The sequence below is a fragment of the Mobula hypostoma genome, chromosome 2 (assembly GCF_963921235.1).
Source record: "Mobula hypostoma chromosome 2, sMobHyp1.1, whole genome shotgun sequence".
Classification (NCBI taxonomy): Eukaryota; Metazoa; Chordata; class Chondrichthyes; order Myliobatiformes; family Myliobatidae; genus Mobula; species Mobula hypostoma.
In genome coordinates, this window is record NC_086098.1 from 72,995,221 (window position 1) to 73,018,034 (window position 22,814).

General features: G+C 44.0%; 1 long non-coding RNA gene across 2 annotated transcripts in view; it reads right to left on the reverse strand.

Annotated features, from left to right (window-relative positions):
• Positions 1-22,814, reverse strand: part of LOC134358850 (uncharacterized) — a 57,026-nt gene that overhangs the window by 10,752 nt on the left and 23,460 nt on the right. For both annotated transcript variants that reach the window (XR_010020968.1, XR_010020967.1), the window contains exon 2: positions 11,590-11,698. This is a non-coding gene — a long non-coding RNA (uncharacterized LOC134358850). The remainder of the gene's footprint in view (positions 1-11,589; positions 11,699-22,814) is intronic.

Genomic DNA, 22,814 nt, shown 5'->3' on the forward strand with positions numbered 1-22,814 from the left:
TGTACACTGTCAATTCTTTCTCACAGTCTTTCTACATGCTGCATTTACCTTTACACCATCCCCTAAACTATCACTTTGGTTCCCATCTCCTTGCTAAACCTTAACAACAGCTGTAGCAAACCTGCTCGCAAGGATAATGGTCCCCCTTGAGTTTAGGTGTAACCTGTCCTATTTGTTCAGGTCATACCATACCCAGAAAATATCCCAATCATCCTCAACTCTGAAACCCAGTCCCCTGCACATATCCTCAGCCCTACATTTATCTGCCAAATCATCTTATTCTGACCCACAATCCAGAGATTACTACCCTGGAGCTGCTGCTTTTCAGCTCCCTCCCTAGCTGTCTGTATTCTCTTTTCAGGACCTCATCCCTTTTCCTACCCATTCTGTTGGTACCAATATATACCATGACTTCTCGTTGCTCACCCTCTTCCTTTAAAATGCTCTAGACCCCATCTGAAGTGTCTGATCCTTGCAGCTAGAAGGAAATATACAATCAGGGTGTCTCTTTCCCATGCAGAGAACCTTCTGTTTGTTCCCGTGACTATACTGAGTCACTATCACCACCATATTCCTCTTCTTCTTTCTTCCCATCTGAGCTGCAGACTCAGTTCTGGAGACCCACTCAGGTCTCACTACAGCTTTCCCCTGGTAGATCATGCGCCCTGCGCTCCCTAAAGATTTCCAAATTGGTGTACCTGTTATTGAGTGGAAAGAGGTGGAGCTCAATACACTTACCGTAGACCGTAAGACAGAAGCAGAATTAGGCCATTTGGCCCATCGACTCAGCTTTGATTTGTTCAGATTTAAAATCCAACAAAAGACAACTAAAAAGCTATAAGAGGGGGAAAGATGAAATATGAGGGCAGACTAGCCAACAATGTAAAGCAGGAATCCAAAAGTTTTTTCGGTTATATAAAGATTAAAAGGGAGGTAAAAGTTGATATTGGACCACTGGAAAACGATGCTGGTGAGATAGTAATGGGGGACAAAGAGAGGGCAGATAAACTTAATGGGTACTTTGCATCTGTCTTCACTGTGGAAGACACTAGCTGTGTGCCAGGGGTCCGTGAGTGTCAGAGAGCAGGAGTGAGTACCTTTGCTATTACAAAAGAAATAGTGCTAAGCAAACTCAAAGATCTTAAGGTGGATAAGTCACCTGGGCCAGATGGACTACATCCCCGATTCTTGAGAGAGGTTGCTGAAGGGATAACAGATGCATTGGTCATGATCTTTAAAGAATCATTTGATTCTGGCATGGTCCCAGAGGACTGGAAGATTGCAAATGTCACTCCACTCTTTAAGAAGGGAGGAAGGCAAAAGAAAGGAAAATATAGGCCAGTTAGCCTAACTTCAGTGGTTGGGAAAGTGTTGGAGTCTAGTATTATGGATAAGGTTTCGAAGTACTTGGACACTAATGATAAAATAAGTCAAAATCAGCGTGTGTTTCTGTGAAGGGAAATCTTGCCTGACAAATCTTTTAGAGTTCTTTGAGGAAGTTGCAAGCAGGGTGAACAAAGGAGAGGTAGTGGATATCATTTACTTGGATTTTCAGAAGGCATTTGATAAGGTGCCACACATGAGGCTGCTTAACAAGATAAAATCCCATGGTGTTACAGGAAAGATACTGGCATGGATAGCAGAATGGATGACAGGCAGAAGGCAGTGAGTGGGAATAAAAGGGGCCTTTTCAGGTTGGCTGCCGGTGACTAGTGGTGTTCCTCAAAGGTCAGTATTGGGACCACTGCTTTTTACATTGTTCGTCAATGATTTAGATGATGGATTTGATGTCTTTCTGGTAAAGTTTGCGGATGATATGAAGATAGATGGTGGAGTAGGTAGTTCTGAGGAAGCAATGCAAATGCAGCAGAAATTAGACAAATCGGAAGAATGGGCAAAGAAGTGGCAGATGGAATACGGTGTTGAGAAAAGTATGATAATGCATTTTGGTAAAAGGGACAATAGTGCTGACTATTATCTAAATGGGGAGAAGGTTCAAACATCAGAGGTGTAGAGAGACTTAGGAGTCCTCCTGCAAGACTCCCAGAAGGTTAATTTACGGGTTGAGTCATTGGTAAAGAAGGCAAATGCTATATTGGCATTTATTTCAAGGGGAATAGAATACAAAAAGAAGGAGATAATACTGATCTTTTATTATACACTAGTCAGGCTGCACTTGGAGTATTGTCAACAATTTTGGGCTCCATACCTCAGAAAGGATGTGTTGTCATTGGAGAGAGTCCAGATGAGGTCACGAGGATGAATCTAGGAATGAAGGGGTTAACATATGAGGAGCGTTTGGCAGCTCTGGGCCTGTACTTTCTGGAATTTAGAAGAATGTGGGGGGATCTCATTGAAACCTAGCGAATGCTGAAAGGACTAGATAGGGTGGATGTGGAGAGGATATTTCCTATGATGGGGATATCCAGAACTAGAGGGCACACTCTCAAAAATGAGGGGTGACCCTTTAGAACAGAGGTAAGGACGAATTTTGTTTTAGCCATAGAGTAGTAGATCTGTGGAATGCTCCACCACACACTGCGGTGGAGGCTAAGTCCATGGGAATACTTAAGGTGGAAGTTGATAGTTTTCTGATCGGTCAGGGCATCAAAGGATATGGAGAGAAGGCAAGTGTATTCAGTTGAGTGGGATCCGGGATCAACTATGATGGAATGGCAGAGCAGACTCGATGGGCTGAATGGCCTAATTCTGCTCCTTGGTCTTATGGTCTTATATGTAGTGATCCAGGAGACTAGATGTCTCCCGGAGTTCTCACATCTGACATGAAGAACACACCACTGCCCCTGGACCTGTTCTCAATGCACTCGCTATGGCCTAATAGACAAGGAAAGCAAGAAACATACCTTGCCTCTGCCTCTTGTTTTCAAAACCTCTTGAGCTAAATCATCAGGCTCTGCACTCTAACCCTGTCCTACTCACACAATGTCCGCCCTCACAATGGCAGCTCTGTTTAAATCTCTCTTCTTTTTATAGGCCTTTGCCAAGCATCTAATAAACTGCGATATCTCAAGCCTGCTGAAAAGTTTCGTAAGGCCCCACTTGCATTTTAAATCTCTGTTGCATTCACCTTCAAACAAGCAACTCCTTGTGATATCTGAAGCCCATCAAAAGGTGATATGGAGACACCATATCATTAGAAAAGAGGATTAGTGCATGCAGATTCCTGTCTGTGCGCTGTTGAAGCTGAGAGCTGTTCCAGATCTACAGGTCTGATACAACAGTTGGCAGACGTGATGGTTCATCCTGAGCCAATGTCGTTCAGAGAACTAGTTATCAAGCTCATTTTGTGAGGCTAAGTCCACGCCACACTGTATCAACCTATAGCTGCCCACTGATCCAGGAAAATGAACAGAGTTGGACTTACTGAGCAATTTTCATGACTACATGTCATCACAAATTGCTCTATAATCAGTGAATGATTTTTCAAATTTGGGCTCTGTCATGGTCTGGATCGGGGTCCTTTTAAATTTAGCTTGTTTATGTTACGATCCGGACCATTGATTCCCTGTTTTCCCGTGTCCCTCGACTTTGGCGATTAGAGGCAATTAACACTTGGCTGAACCGGTAGTTTATAGTCTCCAGCTTTCAGCCGTTCGGTGCGGTAGCGTCTGCAAAGTCACAGCGTGCCAATGTCATCTGGCTGGAGCAAGCCTTGTCTTCACCCGAAGCGAGTGCCGGTAATTTGCCTTTCCTCACCGGAGCAACACTGTCCAGTTACCTCACCAAAGCGAATCTGCAAAGTTTCCTCATCAAGGTGGGTCCGTCAGTAAACCCGCCGGAGAGAATCAAGAGCCGCTGTCTACTGTTCCCGGGCCGAGTCGAGAGCTCGCCACCACCCGGAGGTCTCAAGTACCACGTCCTGGCTCCGGCGGCATCCAAGTATCACATCCACGTCCTGGCCCCGGCGGCATCCAAGTACCACGTCCAAGTCCTGGCCCCGGCGGCGTCCAAGTACCACGTCCAAGTCCTGGCCCCGGCGGCGTCCAAGTACCACGTCCACGTCCTAGCTCTGGCGGCATCCAAGTACCACATCCACGTCCTGGCTCCAGCGGCATCCAAGTACCACATCCACGTCCTGGCGGCATCCAAGTACCACGTCCAAGTCCTGGCCCTGGAGGCATTCAAATACCATGTCCAAGTCCTGGCCCTGGAGGCATTCAAGTACCATGTCAAGTCCTGGCCCTGGCGGCTTCCCAGTTCCGAGTCAAGTCCTGGCCCTGGCGGTCTGTGATTCCTGTGTCTGAATCCCTTCTCTGCCCCTCTCGTCTCTAGCCCTCGTCTGCAGCCCCCGCCTGCACTTCGGTCTAGTTCCATTGCCGGAGCTAGATGGGTACTGTCTGGTGTTCATTCGTGTTGGTCTTGTCATGTCTTGTCCTCGCCTCTGTGGGGTAAGTCAGGCCGTCTTGCCGTTGCCCCACTGGGAGTCATGTCTTGTCTTGTCTGGTCCTTGCCTCCGTGAGGTAAGTCAGGCCGTCTTGCCATTGCCCCACGGAGGGTCATGAGTCCCGGCCCTATGTCCTGTACCCAAGGAGGGGTCCCGGCTCTCTGTTCTGTGTGCGAGTCCCAGCCCTATGTCCTGTTTCCAAGGAGGGGTCCTGACTCTGTGTTCTGTGTATGTGTCCTTGGTTCCATGTACCTGCTCTCCTGAGACCGAGGCTCTGTTTTCCATGTTCCTCCTCTCCCTAGCCCATGTCATGTCCTTGCCTGGTTCTGGGGTCCAAGCCCGAGGCAAGACCCAGGTACTGGGTCCTTGCGAAGTCTCTGGCTGGGAGTCCATACCCTAGCCTCTTCATGTCTCCTCTAGTTCTGGGAGCCGATTCCGAGTCCAAGCCCAGACCTGTAGTCCCAGCCTAGTCTTAGTCCTGAGTCCTTGTTCAGTTCGCTACTCCTGCTCCTGCCTTGCTCTCCTGGTATCGAACAATAAACTCAATCTACATAATCTCACAAGATGTGTCTTGCATTTGGGTCCACCCTTGCTCCCAATGCCCCGCCATTGTGACAGGCTGTCATGAAGTAAAGGAATCACAGCCATCAGCTTCCACACAGCAGCTGACCAGAGGCCAGTGTTAGATTTATCAAATTATCTTTTAGTGATATTGATTAAGGGAAACACATTGTCCAGATTCCTTTCCTGTTCATCTTCAAAATTGAGCCTTAATTTTCTGATGAGTTGTTTCAATGTTATTTCTACCTTTCTTTCTCTTGCTCTATCTCACTTCTGCTCTCCTCTGCATTTCACGTTTTATCTCTCTTTTTCTGTCCTATTTCACGTTCACTTTCTCTCTCTCTCCATTTCACTCTCTCTTTCACCTTCTCTCCATTTCACTCCCTCTGCCTCTCACCTTTTCCCTCTATTTCTCTCCCTCTCTCTATTTCACATTCTCTTTATTTCACTTTCGCTCTCTGCCTCTGTTTAACTTTCTTTCCTCTCTCTCTCACTTCCTTGTGCTCTGCTTGCCTTGCCTTCTCCCTGTTGTGCACACCACTTATTACGATCATGCAGGATAGAATCTGCACATGATCCTTCATTCCTGATTTTCTCACCTACATTCAGTAGTTAATCACGTAAACCTATGTGCTGTGGGATAAAGGTGGCAAGGCTGACATTAAAGCAACACACATCAAAGTTGTTGGTGAACGCAGCAGGCCAGGCAGCATCTCTAGGAAGAGGTACAGTCGACGTTTCAGGCTGAGACCCTTCGTCAGGACTAACTGAAAGAAGAGCTAGTAAGAGATTTGAAAGTTGGAGGGGGAGGGGGAGATCAAAAATGATAGGAGAAGACAGGAGGGGGAGGGATGGAGCCAAGAGCTGGACAGGTGATAGGCAAAAGGGATATGAGAGGATCATGGGACAGGAGGCCCAGGGAGAAAGACCGGGGTGGGGGGGATCCCAGAGGATGGGCAAGGGGTATATTCAGAGGGACAGAGGGAGAAAAAGGAGGGTGAGAGAAAGAATGTGTGTATATAAATAAGTAACAGATGGGGTACGAGGGGGAGGTGGGGCATTAGCGGAAGTTAGAGAAGTCGATGTTCATGCCATCAGGTTGGAGGCTACCCAGACGGAACATAAGGTGTTGTTCCTCCAACCTGAGTGTGGCTTCATCTTTACAGTAGAGGAAGCCGTGGATAGACATGTCAGAATGGGAATGGGATGTGGAATTAAAATGTGTGGCCACTGGGAGATCCTGCTTTCTCTGGTGGACAGAGCGTAGGTGTTCAGCAAAGCGATCTCCTAGTCTGCGTCGGGTCTCGCCAATATATATAAGGCTACATCGGGAGCACCGGACACAGTATATCACCCTAGCCGACTCACAGGTGAAGTGTTGCCTCACCTGGAAGGACTGTTTGGGGCCCTGAATGGTGGTAAGGAAGGAAGTGTAAGGGCATGTGTAGCACTTGTTCCGCTTACAAGGATAAGTGCCAGGAGGGAGATCAGTGGGGACGAATGGACAACGGAGTCTTGTAGGGAGCGATCCCTGTGGAAAGCAGAGAGAGGAGGAGAGGGAAAGATGTGCTTAGTGGTGGGATCCCGTTGGAGGTGGCGGAAGTTACGGAGAATAATATGTTGGACCCGGAGGCTGGTGGGGTGGTAGCTGAGGACCAGGGGAACCCTATTCCCAGTGGGGTGGCGGGAGGATGGAGTGAGAGCAGATGTACATGAAATGGGGGAGATGCGTTTGAGAGCAGAGTTGATAGTGGAGGAAGGGAAGCCCCTTTCTTTAAAAAAGGAGGACATCTCACTCGTCCTGGAATGAAAAGCCTCATCCTGAGAGCAGATGCGGGCGGAGACGGAGGAATTGCGAGAAGGGGATGGCATTTTTGCAAGAGACAGGGTGAGAAGAGGAATAGTCCAGATAGCTGTGAGAGTCAGTAGGCTCAGTAGGCTGACATTAATGTCATCTGAGATGTTTCGTCCAAGTTGATGGTATGACTATAAATTGAATGAAATATTCCCACTGCTTCTCTATTGTCCCTAAAAACCTTGAATGTAGTGGAAATAGAAAGGGCTTTAGATGAACGAGAGTGTAGAACACCTGGTTTCTGTTGAGCTGTGACACATTTGAGGATAATCAATCCTGCTGTGCCTGGATATTTTGCAAACTGATTGAGGCTGTGTGACAGAATGTGACCACATTTCATGGACAGTGTGCAATCACAGAATATAACATGTTATGAAGAAAATATGTAAGTATGTCATTATAATTAACTTAGAGAGCACTTGTTTATGTAGAGAGAAATTAGATATTCCTTGGTTAAATGATCATTTTATCACTCTGACAAATGTGCCAGAATGTAATGTAAACCACGTCAAGTATGACACTGTTTACGAGTTTTTCTGTTTTACATCATAACTTAGTTATTGAAAACACAGCATAATAATCCCCATGTTCTTGTATTCACTATTCATATTTATGCCTTTTTCTTGATGGTATTATTGTTGTGGATCATATCTAATGATAGTCCTTTTGCAATTCTGTACTATGTTTACCTATGCTACCAATAAGTGATTACATCAATGGTTAGTTCATAAATGTGAGGTAAAAAACAATTGCCAGATTATTAGTGACCCATAAATGTGTTTTATGACTCAATCTGATTCAAATTGGTTTTTGAATGGAGGAAGATTTAAAAATGAGTTTGCTGCTGGAGCTTTCCATGTTGCTATTGCTGATGTTATCTTTGTAGTTCCTTTACGGCACCAGGGAATCACACACCAAGCTATTCTTCCTCTCCACTTCTCCAAGGACTGTCAGTTGACCTTAAGGACTGCTGGCTTGTGGATGTCAAACATTTTGGGTCGTTACCCTGCTCCCCCAGTAAGTTCCCCAAATGCATGCTCCACCGCATGTGAGTTTACTCGACTGCTGGACAAATTCCCTGACCTCACCAAGCCTACATTCTCCACTATAGTCACAAAACGTGGGATCAAGCACCACATTTCAGCAACTGGCCCTCCTGTTCATGTCCGCACATGTAGACCCGACTCAGAAAAAGGTGGCAAACATGAAGGCTAAGTTTACCAATATGGAAAGACTTGGCATTATGCGCTGGTTGAATAGCCCCTGGGCTTCACCCCTCCAGGTGGTCCCCGAGTCTGATGGTGGTTGCCGCCCATGTGGTGAATACCAGCACCCTAACAAGGCCAACACGGGTTGATTATTAACCCTGCTAATTGCCAATTTGGGTTGTTAACCATTGACTTCCTCAGCAATTGCATATCTGCAGAAGGTGTGAAACCCCTCCCGTCAAAAGTAGCTGTTGTTATGGATTTCCCACCACCCCACACTACTAAAAGTCTGCAAGAGTTTTAAGCATGGTGAATTTCTATCACTGCTTCATTCTGCGAGCTGCTGAATCCCATATGGTGCACTTAAAGACAATATCCTTCATCATGTGCTTCACTGGTCAGCAGACATGACCAGCGCATTTGATGATGCGAAACAAGCTCTTTCCAATGCAACTGTATTTGTGCATGCCATTTGTCAATGCAGCTATAGCCATTACTACTGACGCTTCATACTATGCTGTGGGTGATGTGCACAAACAGTTGGTCGGAGGAGCGTGGCAGCAGCTCGCCTCCTTCAGCCGGCAGCTCTGCCTCCCCCGAAAGGAAGTACGGCATGTTTGACTGTGAGCTTCTTGGTCTCTGTCTGGCTGTCCATAATTTTTGTTTTCTTCTGGAAGGTCCCCATTTCACTGTGTTTGTTGACCACAAATGCCTTGTGCACATGATGGCCAAAATATTACACCCTTGGTCTGCATGTCAGCAATGCCAACTGGCCTACAAATCTGAGTTCACAACTGATATACACCATATCAAGGGGAAAGATAATGCTGTGGCTGATTGCCTCTCATGACCAGCTGTTGAGGTCATACGCAAAGGGGTCGACTATGCCAGCATGGCAGCTGCCCAAGCTACTGACCCAGAGGCCCAGGCTTAATGAACAGCAGTCATGGGCCTGCAGTTGGCTGTCGTTAATTTTGGGTAAGCTGGGGTTTCTCTCCTATGTGATGTCTCAACCGGTTGCCCTTAGTCCATACTGCCTACAAACTGGAGGCGGACTGCTTTTGACTCCATACATGGTCTCTTGTGTCCAGGCCGGAAGGCCTCACAGAAACTGGTTGCACTAAGTTTTATGTGACATGACCTTAGGAAGGACGTGCGTGATTGGAGTGAAGCCTGTGTGGAGTGTCTGAAGGAAAAAAGTAACCGTTATGCCCAGGCACCATTGGCATCTCTTGAGGTCCTTGAATGATAGTTTGACTATGTCAACTTGGACCTTGTTGGTCCTCTTCCCTCCTCCCAGGGTTCCACACACCCTCTTACTATGGTGGACTGTGCCACCAGGTGGCCAGAAGTCGTCCCTCTAGCACCGGTGATGGCCGCAGACATGGCTCGGGTGTTCATCAGCACCTGGGTTGCTTGGTTTGGCACCCCACCTGATATTTCCCCAATTCATACCAGACCTCTGGGCTGCGATGGTCCAGAATCTTGGCATTAGGCTACATCACACCATGGCATATCACTCACAGTCCAATAAGCTATGCGATCAGTTTCACCGCTCCTTAAAGGCCACCCTGAGGGCCTCCCTGATGGATGAGTGTTGGCATGGTCATCTCCCATGGGTCCTGCTGGGGTTCAGAACAGTGCCAGCAGAGGACCTGCAGTCATCCGCGGCTGAATTGGAATATGTGCAGCCATCACGAGTACCAGGTGATTTTACTCCTGATGCCGTAACCTCCTGGTTGGCCTCTCAACAAAGTTCCTCCCTCCTCAGTAAACTCAATTCCTTTGCATCTATTCCTATCACCCATCATGGTATCCAGCATGCCTGGGTTCCTGTTGACGTACATTCTGCCTTGTTTGTTTTTGTCCACAATGACGCACACCAACATTCCCTTTGGCACCCCTTATGATGCCCTGTTTTGCATTTTGAAATTAGAGAGAAAATACATTTATCCTAGATAAGAGGGCTAAACCTGAACGTGTTTTGGTAGATCACCTTAAACAAGATTTGGAGGATCCACTACCATATCCCTTCTGTTACGAGATGACCACGAGCATGTCAACATACCTCTGGATGAGCCAGAGGCACCTGCTGTTCCTCCACCCACAGAACATAGGACCCTAGCAGGGCAGCCCGTCTGAGCTCCAGACAGGCTCACAATACTGGTACTGTGAGGGGGGGGGGGTGTGTAGGGTAATCTAATTGGAGAAAATGTTCAGAATTCACAATCACCAACATTGGGTTTGGGGTTCGCTTCCAGAGTTGGGTCCAATGTGATGAGGTTATTACATAACGGACTTTTAATCTGTTTTGTGTTCAATTTTTGGTGTTCAATAAATGAGTTGCTATGGCTTTTTAAAACATAAAACACTTCCACCATTTTATTTGTGGAAACCTAAAATATTTAAGAGGCTTTTAGAGAGCTATATTAATATGCAGAGAATTGTAAGCATAAGAAATTCTGCAAATGCTGGAAATCCATTACAGCACACACAAAATGACGGAGGAACTCAGCAGGTCAGGATTGAAGTAGTGTCTCGGCCCGAAACAGTGACTATTTTTTCCATTCTATAGATGCTTCCTGACCTGGTGAGTTCTTCCAGCATTGTGTGTGTGTTGCTTTTAATATGCAGAGAATGGGGGGATATGAACAATGTGCAGGCAGAATGGATTAGGTACTATTAGTACAACACTGGGCTGAAGGGCCTTCTCCTGTGCTATACTGTTCTGTGTTCCTTGTTTCCTTGGCTTATGCAATGGCAGTTGTCAGTGGCTCTTTATGTGTCATACTATTGAAAAATATGTAATTCTATGTGAGTAGGTAAGATGTAGTGTAAAGATGACAGGTGTTACTAATCATAATAAATCAGTTTCTATTGTTAAAGGATTTTGAACAATGTACAGCAAAGTGTGATAAATCATGCATTTTATTAATAATGGAAATGACATCCCTAGTCTGGTACAACAGGTTTCTGGGAACCAGTGTTGTTCGTGTGACAAAAGGTGTTTGAGTCAACGCAAAACAAATGAGCTGCAGAGGAAGTTCAATCCTCATTAACTGCCACTGCTGGGGCAAACTGAGAAACAGAAACCGCAGGAGGCCGTGTGCCACATTGAATCTGCTCCACCATTCAATCAGAGACCACGCTGATCAGATCTTGGCCTCAGCTTTTACACTGTCTCCCCTTTTATGCACAAAAAAATCTGACTGGTTCAGCCACCACATCTCTCTGAAGCAGAAAATTCCAAACATTCATTAGCCATTAAGAAAAGAAGTTCCCCTCGTCTCTTTCTTATCTGGGTGGCTCTGAATTAGTAATAAAGTCTGGAGCAGTGCAACACGGAAACAGAACTTTCGGCCCAACCTGTGAGGAAAGTTACCTCTCAGGTAACTTTTAAACTTCGCCACTCTTATATCTGTGCTCTCTAGGTTTGGACTCTGCACCCTTGAGAAAGACTATGACCATCCACCTTACCCATATCCCTTATGATTTTATAAACTTTGAGGTCAGCCCTCATTCTCCAGTGCTCCTGGGAATAAAGAACCAGCATGACCAACCTGCTGATACTCAGGCCCTTTAGTCCAGGCAGCATCTTCAGAGGTCTCTTCTGCACCCTTTCCAGCTTGACAACGTCCTTCCTCTAACAGGATGACCAAAACTGTAAAACTTCAAAAAATCTTTATTTTATTGAGATACAGCCCTTCCAGTCAAGCCACCCAGAAATCTCCCAGTTTAATCAGAGCCTAATCAAATTTGCAACAACCAGATGGGCACGTCTTTGGACCATGGGAGGAAGCTGGGGCACCTGGAGCAAACCCACATGATCAGGAGGAGGAATGTATCAACTCCTTACAGGCAGCGATGGGAATTGAAGCCGGGTCGTCTGTACTGTAAAGCGTTGTGCTAACCACTACACTACCATGACAGCCCTATGGGTAAGTACCATTAACAACTTGACCTGGTGTATCCTGATGAAGGGTCTCAGCCCAAAACATTGACTGTTTATTCCCCTCCGTAGATGCTGCCTGATCTGCTGAGTTCCTCCAGCACTTTGTGCTCATTTCTATCATGCTCCTGAATGGACCTCTTGTACGATAAAGATGAATTCTTGGTTTCTCAGTCTATTTTGTTGCTGCCCTTGCTTCTTGTTAACCTGCTTGCATTCCTCCCATCCATGTACCTATCTAAATTTATCTTAGTCAAGGAACTGAGTTCAAGAATCATAGACACTACAGCAGAGAAACAGAGTGGGGAAGTTAAGTTGTAGCTTTATAAAACCCTTGTTAAACCAGACCTAGAGCATTATATTCAGTTCTGGTTGCTCCATTAAAGGAAAGATGTTGAGGTTTTAGAGAGGTTTTACCAGGATGCTGTCTGGATTAGAGGTCTTGTGCTTTTAGAAGAGATTGCACAAACGTGAGTTGTTTTCTCTGGAATGATGGAAGATCTGGTGGAAGTTTATAAAGTTATGAGAGACAAAGATAGAGTAGACAGTCATAGGGGCAACGAGTCATAGAGCACTACCGCACAGAAACAGGCCCTGCAGCTTATCTGAACTGGTAAGGTGTCAGCGCACATGGTCGCATCAGTCTCTCTGGGTCTGATGAAAGATGTAATTGTTATGCTTGGAAGTTCGGTTCACTAACAAGAGAAACTCTGCAGATGCTGGAAATCTAAGCAACACGCACAAAATGCTGGAGGAACTCAGCAGACCAGGTGGTATCTATGGAAAAGAATAAACAGACAATGTTTTGGGCTGAAACTCTTCATCAGGACCGAAAGAAAAGAGACTCAGATTAAGAAGGAAAGGGGAGGAGAGGAAGAGGTACAGGGTAGTAGGTGATAGGTGAAACCAGGAGGGGGGAGGGGTGAAATAAAGAGCTGGGAGATCAATTGGTGAAATAGATAAAGGGCTGGAAAAGGGGGATCTGATAGGAGAGGACAGAAGGTGATGGAAGAAAGGGAAGTGGGAGGTGATGGGCAGGTAAGGAGTCCAGTTCACTGTTTCATTTGCAAGACCAAGGGTGGGGTGATGTGTGTCCTCAGTTTTACTGTGGGGTTACCTGTTGCAGCTGCCTAGGGGAGAGACACTGGAGGTGGTGTGGGAGAAAACAGAGGTGCGGCGGCCATACGAGAGCCAATGCTGCCCTCCAGTGTTTGCTCAGTGGAAGACAAGCTGGACTGCATTCTCTTAGCACATAATGATGGGATTGCTGCAGGCTTGTTCTTGCCAACAACAATCATGCACCATCAATCTATAGGATATTACACTCTAGGACTTGGGCTATATTATATGTTTTGATTAGCTATGTTTACTGCCATCTTATATGTGCTATATCTGTCTGGCATTGTGTATGACTGTAGGTACTGTGCTTTGCATCTTGGCTGCATCCATGGATATTCATGTATGATTAAATATCAATTAAACTTGAACTTGACATTGTCAAGGTTGTCCCAAACTATTATTCTCCCAGTCCCATTGGCATGCACCTAAACCATTGCCCTCCATACCCCTCCCCTCCAAGTGGCTGTCCAAATTTCTCTTAAATGTTGAAATCGAACCCATGTTAACTACCACTTCCACTAGCAACTCATTCCACACTCTCAATCTCACCACCCGTTAAGTGAAGAAGTTCCCTCCCAGGTTCTCCTTAAATATTTCACCTTTCACCTATAACCTATTATCTCTAGTCCTAGTCTTACCCAACCTCAGTGGAAAAAGCCTGCTTGCAGTACCCTGTCAATTCAACCTTTTGTTTTAACTCAGGCCATCATGTCCCAGCAACTTAAAGCACTACAGGACTCTCCCGTCAGTGAATTGCTCATCGATGGAGAAACTAAAGGAGCTGGACTTGGTGCGGAGCTTGCTGCTGCCTACAGCAGAGGTGTCAGTCCCTGAAGGAAGTGTGCAGTCTAGCTGCAAATGATCACCTTAGTTGCTTTTCTTGTGATTGCAAGACGTTGCTGATGTCAAATGCTGCAAGTCCAATTCATTGGTTTATTGGCAAACTGGTGGTGGGGGGGTGGTGGTGGTGCAGGGAGCTGTGTGGCCTCGGTTGGGCCTCAAGCCATGGTGCCCAGGGGGAGGCAGTTTGATAAATAAATGAATCTGAATCAAATCACAATCTGATTCTAATGGATCTGAATCTGATTTGGCAACTCATTTCATTGGTTCAGCACAACTTATGGACTAAAGGCCCTTTTCTTATCTTGTAATGTTTTAAGTTCTTTGTACTAATTAGCAACTAATATCTAATGTGGAACACAGTAGTGTTCTGCTTTACACCTCCATTGCTCAATATTACTTCACTGTGCAGAGTAGACATTGGAGGTCCATCACAGTTATGATCTGTGCTGTGCAACGTCACTCAACAACCAGCATCTTGTTTATTTTTGTTGAACAGTCACCTCAAAACAAGGCACCCTTTCTCCCCCTTCACCTAAACTTTGAAGAAATAGTCAATAAAATTCTGCATTCTCTTCTGTCGGCTTCACACCACACAGAACATGCTCATCCCCAGTTCCAATGCATTGATTAGACAAATCAGCTCAAAAAGCTAAATCTGCATAAGATTTCAATTATCCACACATCTTGATAATCAGTTCCTTCCCTGCCAGGTAAGGGCAAATGCTCAGAAACAGAGTCTGCAGTGACTATGGAATATTGAGATTCACATTTTATTCAGGCACTGAATTCAACAATTATGCTTCAAGCAGAAAGCCCCCTGTATGGAATACCAGTTATATTTTAACATATTTAAACCACCTACATATATTTGATAGATAATCATCAAAACCTGCTGTGAAATAAACCATTAGTGCAACTCGCTGCTGCCATATACCACTTCCTACGTGGTGTGTCTAATTTTCAGCAGCAGCGTTTAGAAATGTCCCAATGCCTTTAAGTGTGGCTCATCTCCCAATGTTGTAGGTAAAATATGCACATTGATTTCAAAAGTAATGTGGGGGTGAGGCTTAACTGAGGAGAAATGGAAGACTGCTGAGAATGTTCAATATATTCTGTACGTAGTTGTGTAATCTTTAGCAGATCATTGGAAATAACACTGCAATGATATTTTTCCAACTTTTACTTTGTGTTACTTCAGTACAGTTTTTTTTGTTTCATACTGTATGTACTAATTTACACCTGGATTTCAAATGTTCTCAAGCATATACTTTACTTAAAACATGCTAGGCATTGGTTTTATTTAGAGATAAGATCTATGAAGAAGCTTACAAAGTGATGCAAATATTCAGCAAATTGTAGGCGTCGGAATAGAATATTGATATTTAACCTGTTCACCAGACTCATCTCAGGTGTTACCAAGTATGATCTGTATTTGAAAAACAACTTATAATCCCACTGTAATATCCTATATAACAAAGTCAATGCTGAAATAAAGTGGATGGATAAAACTCAAGAACCATCTAGAAAGCTGGGTTTGGTTTGGGGTTAGTGTTACTTTGTTCTGATTTTAGACTAACGATCAGCAAAATCAGGAATGCAGAATCCCTTGTCAATTGGAAAGAAACAATGGCTATCAGACTTTTTGCAGTATTTAGCTTTTGTTAATTTTAATCTACTGTATTTCCAAATGCAATATACTATCACAGTCTTTCTGCAGCATTTCAGAAATGGCTTACAGATTTATTTCTGCATTTGTGTTCATTAATACCCACTCCTGGTTTTCACTGGGTGTTTTGTTTCCACAAATGTATGGTGTTTTCCAGCATTCTGAGTCAGGTCTTCAACATTCTGAAAGACTTCTACAGAAATGGTTGTGTCAGATATGAAAAGAGTGTAAAGAAGGATCTCATGCTTTCCCAGAGTATATGATGAATAAAGTCTTCCCGGGCTTCCAAACTGTATCTGACTGGAAACCAAATAAGAATTTATTCATAAGAGAGTGTCCTTATTCGAGTACAGCATGATGGGCAGAATTATCCAAGGACAAGGCATATTAACAGAGGAATGAAGTTTATTGACTCAGGAACAGACCCTAACTGTCCAGTGTTTACAATAACCATTTCTCTTGTCAGCAGCTCTGAGGGGGAAAGTGTACAGAACATGATTGTCAATAGCTCTGCCACTAGATGGGGCCACAGAATCATGGAGTAATGCCTCGGGGAAACAGGATCTGCAGCCCAACTGATCAGTGCTAATCAAGGTGCCCATCTAACCTAGATCCATTTGTCCAGTTTTTGCTCATATCCCTCTGAACCTTTCCTATCCATGCACCTGCGCAAGTATCTTTTTAATCACCTGCCTCAACCACTTTCTTTGGCAGCTTTCTTCCAGTCTGAAGCCAGGTCCTGATGAAGGGTTGGCCCAAGACGTGGACTTTTATTCATTTCCATGGATGCTACATGATCTGCAACCTTTTGTGTGTGTTGTACTGTGCATGTGCCTGTCCAGATGAGCAATGTATGATTACTTACTCACTGTGAAAAACTTCTGTACATTAAAGTAGTTTAAGAGTTGTCAATTATCCTTGTTGATCAGAATATGATGGAAAATTCCTGGAATTAAAACTATCTTTCTGGCTTTAATGCATGCCATCATTTCAAATAATGATGAGCCAATTGTCTAAAAGAACATGGATCAACATGTAACAGTACAACTCTGGAAAAGCCATTCTTCCAAAAATGTACTGATCTTGATGCCAATTTGTGCTAAATGTCCTCCTCTCATGTATTATCCACATTCTTCCATTCCCAACATATTCACGTGTATACATAAAAGCCTCTTAAATGTCATCAAAATTTCTGCTTTCTCTACTGTCCCCGATAACCAATTCCAGGAAGCTAACATTCTCTGAGTAATAAAACTTTCCCCTCACATCATCTTTAAGCTTCCTCCCCCCAATCCTTAAAAGCATATCTTCTGGTGTTTGACATTTCTACCCTGGGGAGAAGATTCTAACTATCTACCCTATCTATGACTTTCATAATTTGTAAAAGAAAAACTGTCAGGTCTTCCCTTAGCGTCTGACACTAAGGAAAACAACCCACATTTGTCCAACCTGTTCTTGTAGCACATACCTTCTAGTCCAAGCAGCATCCTTCTTAGATTCTTCTACATCTTTTCCACAATCTTCACATCCTTTCTTTTACAGGGCAGTCAGAACTTCCCACAATAATTGAAGTGTGGTCTGACTAAAGTTTTGTACAGCATAACTACCTTACTCTATATTCAACAACCCTACTAGTGAAGGCAAAAATTCCATATGCCTTTTTTAACACCTTAAGTACCATTAGCTACTTTCAGTGAACTATGGACCTGGACACCAAGGTCTTTTTGTACCTGTGTGCTATTAAGTAGCTGCCAATTAACTCTATACATTCTCTTTCCACTTGTTCTCCCCGAATTAGCACCTCACACTTTAAATTCCATCTGCCTCTTCTCTGCCCATATCTACAACTGATTTATATCCTGCTGTATTCTTTGATAGTCTTTACACCATACACAACTCCACCAGTCTTGTTGACATCACAAACTTGCTAATCCATTTATCTACACATTCATCCAAATCATTGATATCTATCACAAACAACAGAGGTCCCTTGTGTAACATCATTGGTCACGGACCTCCAGCCAGAATAACATCCTTCAGCCCATATTCTCTGTATTTTATGGGTAAGCCAGTTCTGAATCTAAACTTGCAACTTACCCTGGATCCATGCATCTTGATCTTCTGAATCAAATTACCACGAGGTACATTATCAAATGCCTTTCTAACATCCATGTAGCTGATTTCCACTGCCTTACTCTCATCAAGCTCCTTTGTCACCTCCTATGTGGTAAACAAGCTTGTTGATGTTAGTTAAGGTATGAGTCATATCCATGCTCAGGAAGGTCTTTGTCAAATCCATGGTGACTGTCCCTAAGCAGCCCATGCCTCTTTAAATGTGCATAAATCCTACCCTTCAGTATCCTCTCTAACAGCTTCCCTACCACTGGTGTGAGGATTACAGGCTTGTAATTATCTGGATTGCCCCAACTTCCTTTCCTGAAACTTTGACAAACTTCTATAGATGTGTGGTGGAGAGTATATTGACTGGTTGCATCATGGCCTGGTATGGAAACTACCAGTACCTTTGAATGGAAAAGCCTACAAAAGAGTTGTGGATATGGCCCAGCCCACCACTGAGCACATCTACATGGAGCGCTGTTGCAGTAAAGCACCATCCATCATCGAAGACACCTGCTATCAGGAAGGAGGTACAGGAGCCTCAAAACCCACACCACCAGGCTCAGGACCCTCAACCATCAGGCTCTTGAACTAGATGGGCTAACTTCACTTGCCCCATCACTGAACTGCTCCCACAATCTATAGGCTCTCTTTCAAGCACTCTTCATCTCATGTTCTTGATATTTATTGCTTATCTTTTTATTACTATTATTATTATTACTACTACTGTCATCATTTTTTCTTTTTGTATTTGCATAGTTTGTTGTCTTTTGCATATTGGTTTTTGTCCATCCAGTTGGGTGCAGTCTTTCATTGATTCTATTGTGTTTCTTTGTACTTATTGTGAATGCCTACAAGAAAATGGATCTCAGGGTTGTTTATGGTGACATAAATAAATTTGATAATAAATTTACTTTGAGCTTCGAATTTTAACTTAAGACACAAAATTTGCTACTCGTCCTCTATGATCTTGCTTTTTGTCAGTGTAGACACAGAGATGTTGTCAAAGCCTCTGCAATCTGCTTATTTGCTGCTTTCAGTATTCTGGGATATATACCATCAAGCCCTGAGGACTTATCTACCTTAATGCTTTACAGAAGCCTCAGCACTACCTCCTCCTTAATCTCACAACGTCCAGCACATTAGCATGCCCTGCTCTATCTACACTATCCCTCAATTGCTCAGTAAATACTGATTGAAAGTAGTCATTCAGTACCTCAGCCACTTGCTCTGATTTCAAGCACAATTGCCCTTCTTTATCCTGGAGTGGACAAAGCCTTTCTTTAGTTATCCATTTCTACAAATGTTTGTACTTACTACAAGTATAAAATGCCTTGGTATTATCTTTGATCTTCCTCACCAAGGAATTTCGCTTTCCTAATCATCTGTTTCAGTAGTTTCCAGCTATCTTTATATTTCACAAGAGCCCAATCTGGTTTTAGCTTCCTAAACATTATGTATCTGTCACCTATTACATCAGTAAGTGTGTTGACAAAGTTGGTACCTCAGGAACAGTCACCTTACAGCCTAACCAGACGGCTTGGCTGAATGCTGAGGTGTGCTCCCTACTAAAAGTCTGGGATTCTACCTTCATGTTTGGCGACAGAACAGCTCTTAGAGCAGCCAGAAGAGACCTCATCGTAGGTGTCAAGAGGACAAAAACAGCCCACCTATTCAGGAACACCTGACTCATAAAGGTCCCCAGAATATGGGTTGGGCATCAAAGGCATTACTGACTATGCAAGGAAAAACAGATCGACTGTACCAGTGATGGCTGTCTCCCTGATGCTCTAAACAAGTTTCATGCACACTTCAAGGTATGCAATACAACAGCAGCCACGAAAGCTACCCCTTTCTCGGGTGAGCAGCCACTGTCTGTAACAGCAGCAGAGGTGAGAAGGACTCCGCAGAGAGTCAGCCCCTGTAAGGTGGCCAGGCCAAACCACATCCTAGGCTGAGTACCCAGGGAGCAAGAACACCAGCTCACTGACATCTGAAGGACATCTTCAATACTTCACTCATCCAGACTACTATCCCCACATGCTTCAAATCAGCCACCCTCATCCCTGTACCAATGAATTCTACATCTTCATAAATAAATGACCACTACCTAATGACACTAATGCCAATGGCCTTTACTCTTTACCATGCCATACTGATTCTGATCTCTGATTGGCAGGTCTTTCAACAACTCCCACATGTCACACGTGCACGTGTCTGACAACAGCTGCTCCCAATCAATTCCCCTCAGCTCCTGTCTTAGCTTGTTATAATTTTCCCTCCTCTAATTTAGTCATTACCTACAAAATCTGATTTTATCCTTACTTATAACTATCTTAAAACATAATAACATAATGACATAAAAACATAATGAGTTGTGGTTACTATTTCCAAAATGTTCACCCACCCTCAGGTCTGTATGTTTTCTCCTGCAGTCGGACTCTCCACAAACTCTTTCAAGAACCCTTGTTTTAACAGATGAATAAAGTTCAAAGTACATTTATTATCGAAGTACATATGTCACCATATACAACCCTGAGATTCATTTTCTTATGGGCAGACTCAATAAATGTGAGGTGTAATAACCATAACAGAATCAAATAAAGACCACTCCAACTTGGGGCATTCAACCAGTATGCAAAAGACAACAAGCTGTGCAAATACAAAAACAAAGAAATAATAATAATAAATAACATTTTTAATATAAAATATGTCACCTAAAGAGAGAAAGCGGCTTTAAATTCGGAGGTGTTGTCATCTCAGATGACCTGTTCTGGTCCAGCACGTAGACGTAATCATGAAGAAGGCACACCAGCACCTCTACTTTCTTAGATGTTTTCAGGCATGTCACCGAATAATTGAACAACTGTGGAAAGAATTCTGACCAGTTGCATCATTAGAGTATAGAAGAATGAGAGGGGATCTTATAGAAACATTTCGAATGTTGAAAGGGTTGGACAGAGTAGATGTGGAAAGGTTGTTTCCCTTGGTGGGTGAGTCCAGGACAAGAGGCCATAGTCTTAGAATTAGAGGGTACCCAGTTAAAACAGAGATGAGGAGAAATTTTTTTAGCCAGAGGGTCGTGGATTTGTGGAATTCGTTGCCACATACAGCTGTGGAGGCCCGATCATTGAGGGTGTTTAAGGAGGAGATTGACAGGTATCTAATTAGTCAGGGTATCAAGGGATATGGGGAAAAAGCCGGAAATTGGAACTAGATGGGTGAATAGTTTAGCTCATGGGGGAGCTGCGGAGCAGACTCGATAGGCCGAATGGCCTACTTCTGCTTCTTTGTCTTGTGATCTTGTGATCCTGGCCTGGTAACGTAGTTCCAATGCACAGGAGCACAAGAGGCCACAGAGCTCTGTGGACATAGGTCTGGTCCATCATGGGCACAGCCCAACTACCACTGACAGCAGCAACACTGCCTCAAGAAGATGACCTCTTTCATCAAAGATCTCCACCACATGGGTCATGCTTTTTCTCACTGCTACCATCACGTAAAGTGCAGAATCCTGAGGTATAAGATGATGAGAGGCATTGATCATGTGGATAGCCAGAGGCTTTTTCCCAGGGCTGAAATGCCTAACACAAGAGGGCACAGTTTTAAGGTGCTTAGAAGCAAGTACAGAGGAGATGTCAGGGGTAAGTTTTTTATGCAGAGTGGTGAGTGCGTGGAATGGGCAGCCAGCGATGGTGGTGGAGGCGGATACGATAGGGCCTTTGAAGAGACTCCTGGATAGGTACACGGAGCTGAGGAAAATAGAGGGCTATGGGTACAAATTTACCCCCTTTCACCTTCAAACCATGCCCTTAAATATCAGATATTTCAACCCTGGAAAAATGATATCAGCTGTCCTCTATCTGTGCATCTCATAATTTTATAAACTTCTATTAGGTCTCCCCTCAGCCTTCACTACTTCAGAGAAAACAATCCAATTTGTCTAACCTAATCTGATAGCACATTTTCTTCATTCCAGACAGCATCCAGGTAAATCACCTCTGCACACTCTCCAAAACCTCCACATCCTTCCTGTAATGGGTCAAAAAGAATCGAATGGAATACTCCAGATATAGCTTAACTAGGGTTTTATAATGGTGCAAAATAACTTCCTGTCTCTTGAACTCAGAGTGTTGACTAATAAAGACAAGCATGCCATGCTCCTTCTTTATGACCCTATTGTCACGTGCAGCCACTTTTAGCGAACAATGAACTTGGACACTAAGATCCCTATGTGCATCAACACTATTAAGGGTCCTGCTATTAACAGTATATTTTATATATGATCTCTCAAAATGCAACAACTCACTTGTTTGGATTAAACTCAATCCAGCTGCAGCTTCAATTGATCTATAGTCTGCTGTATCCATTGATAATGTTCTATACTATCCACAACACGACCAATCTTTGCATTGTCTGCAAATTTAGAAATCCAGCCATTTATGCTTTCAACCAAGCCATTTATATGTGTGTATCAAAAATAGGAGAAGTCCCAGTATTAATTTCTGTGGAACATCAATTGCCATGGAACTCCAGCTAGAATAAGACCCATTGACTATCACTAACAAGAGAAAATCTGCATACACTGGAAATCCAAGCAACACACTCAAAATGCTGGAGGAACTCAGCAGGCCAAGGGGCTCGGTCCAAAACATTGACTGCACTCTTTTCCATAGTTGCTGCTTTACCTGCTGAGTTCCTCCAGCATTTTGTGTGTGTTGCTTTGACTATCACTCTTTGTTTTCTATCGGCAGGCAGAATCCAAACAGGAAGTCGCGATCAATTCCATGTATCTTAATCTTCTGTAACTCCATGATGGATGGTCCAAACCCTGGCTATGAAAGAAGGAGGTTTGGGCATAGGGCTAGCAACCTCACCCCGTAAATATCTAGTGCTACTGAAATACGACTAGAACCTCCAAAGACCTCATCCCTGGGAGAGGAAGGATCTTCAATGGGCTTCACTGGTGAATAACTTAAAAGACCAGCCCAGGACAGAGGACTCTGGTGAGCTGCTTAAGTGGCCTATTCCACAGAAGCAGAGGTGGGCTTAAGCAAGTAGATAATCTTCTGTATTCATATTATGTATTC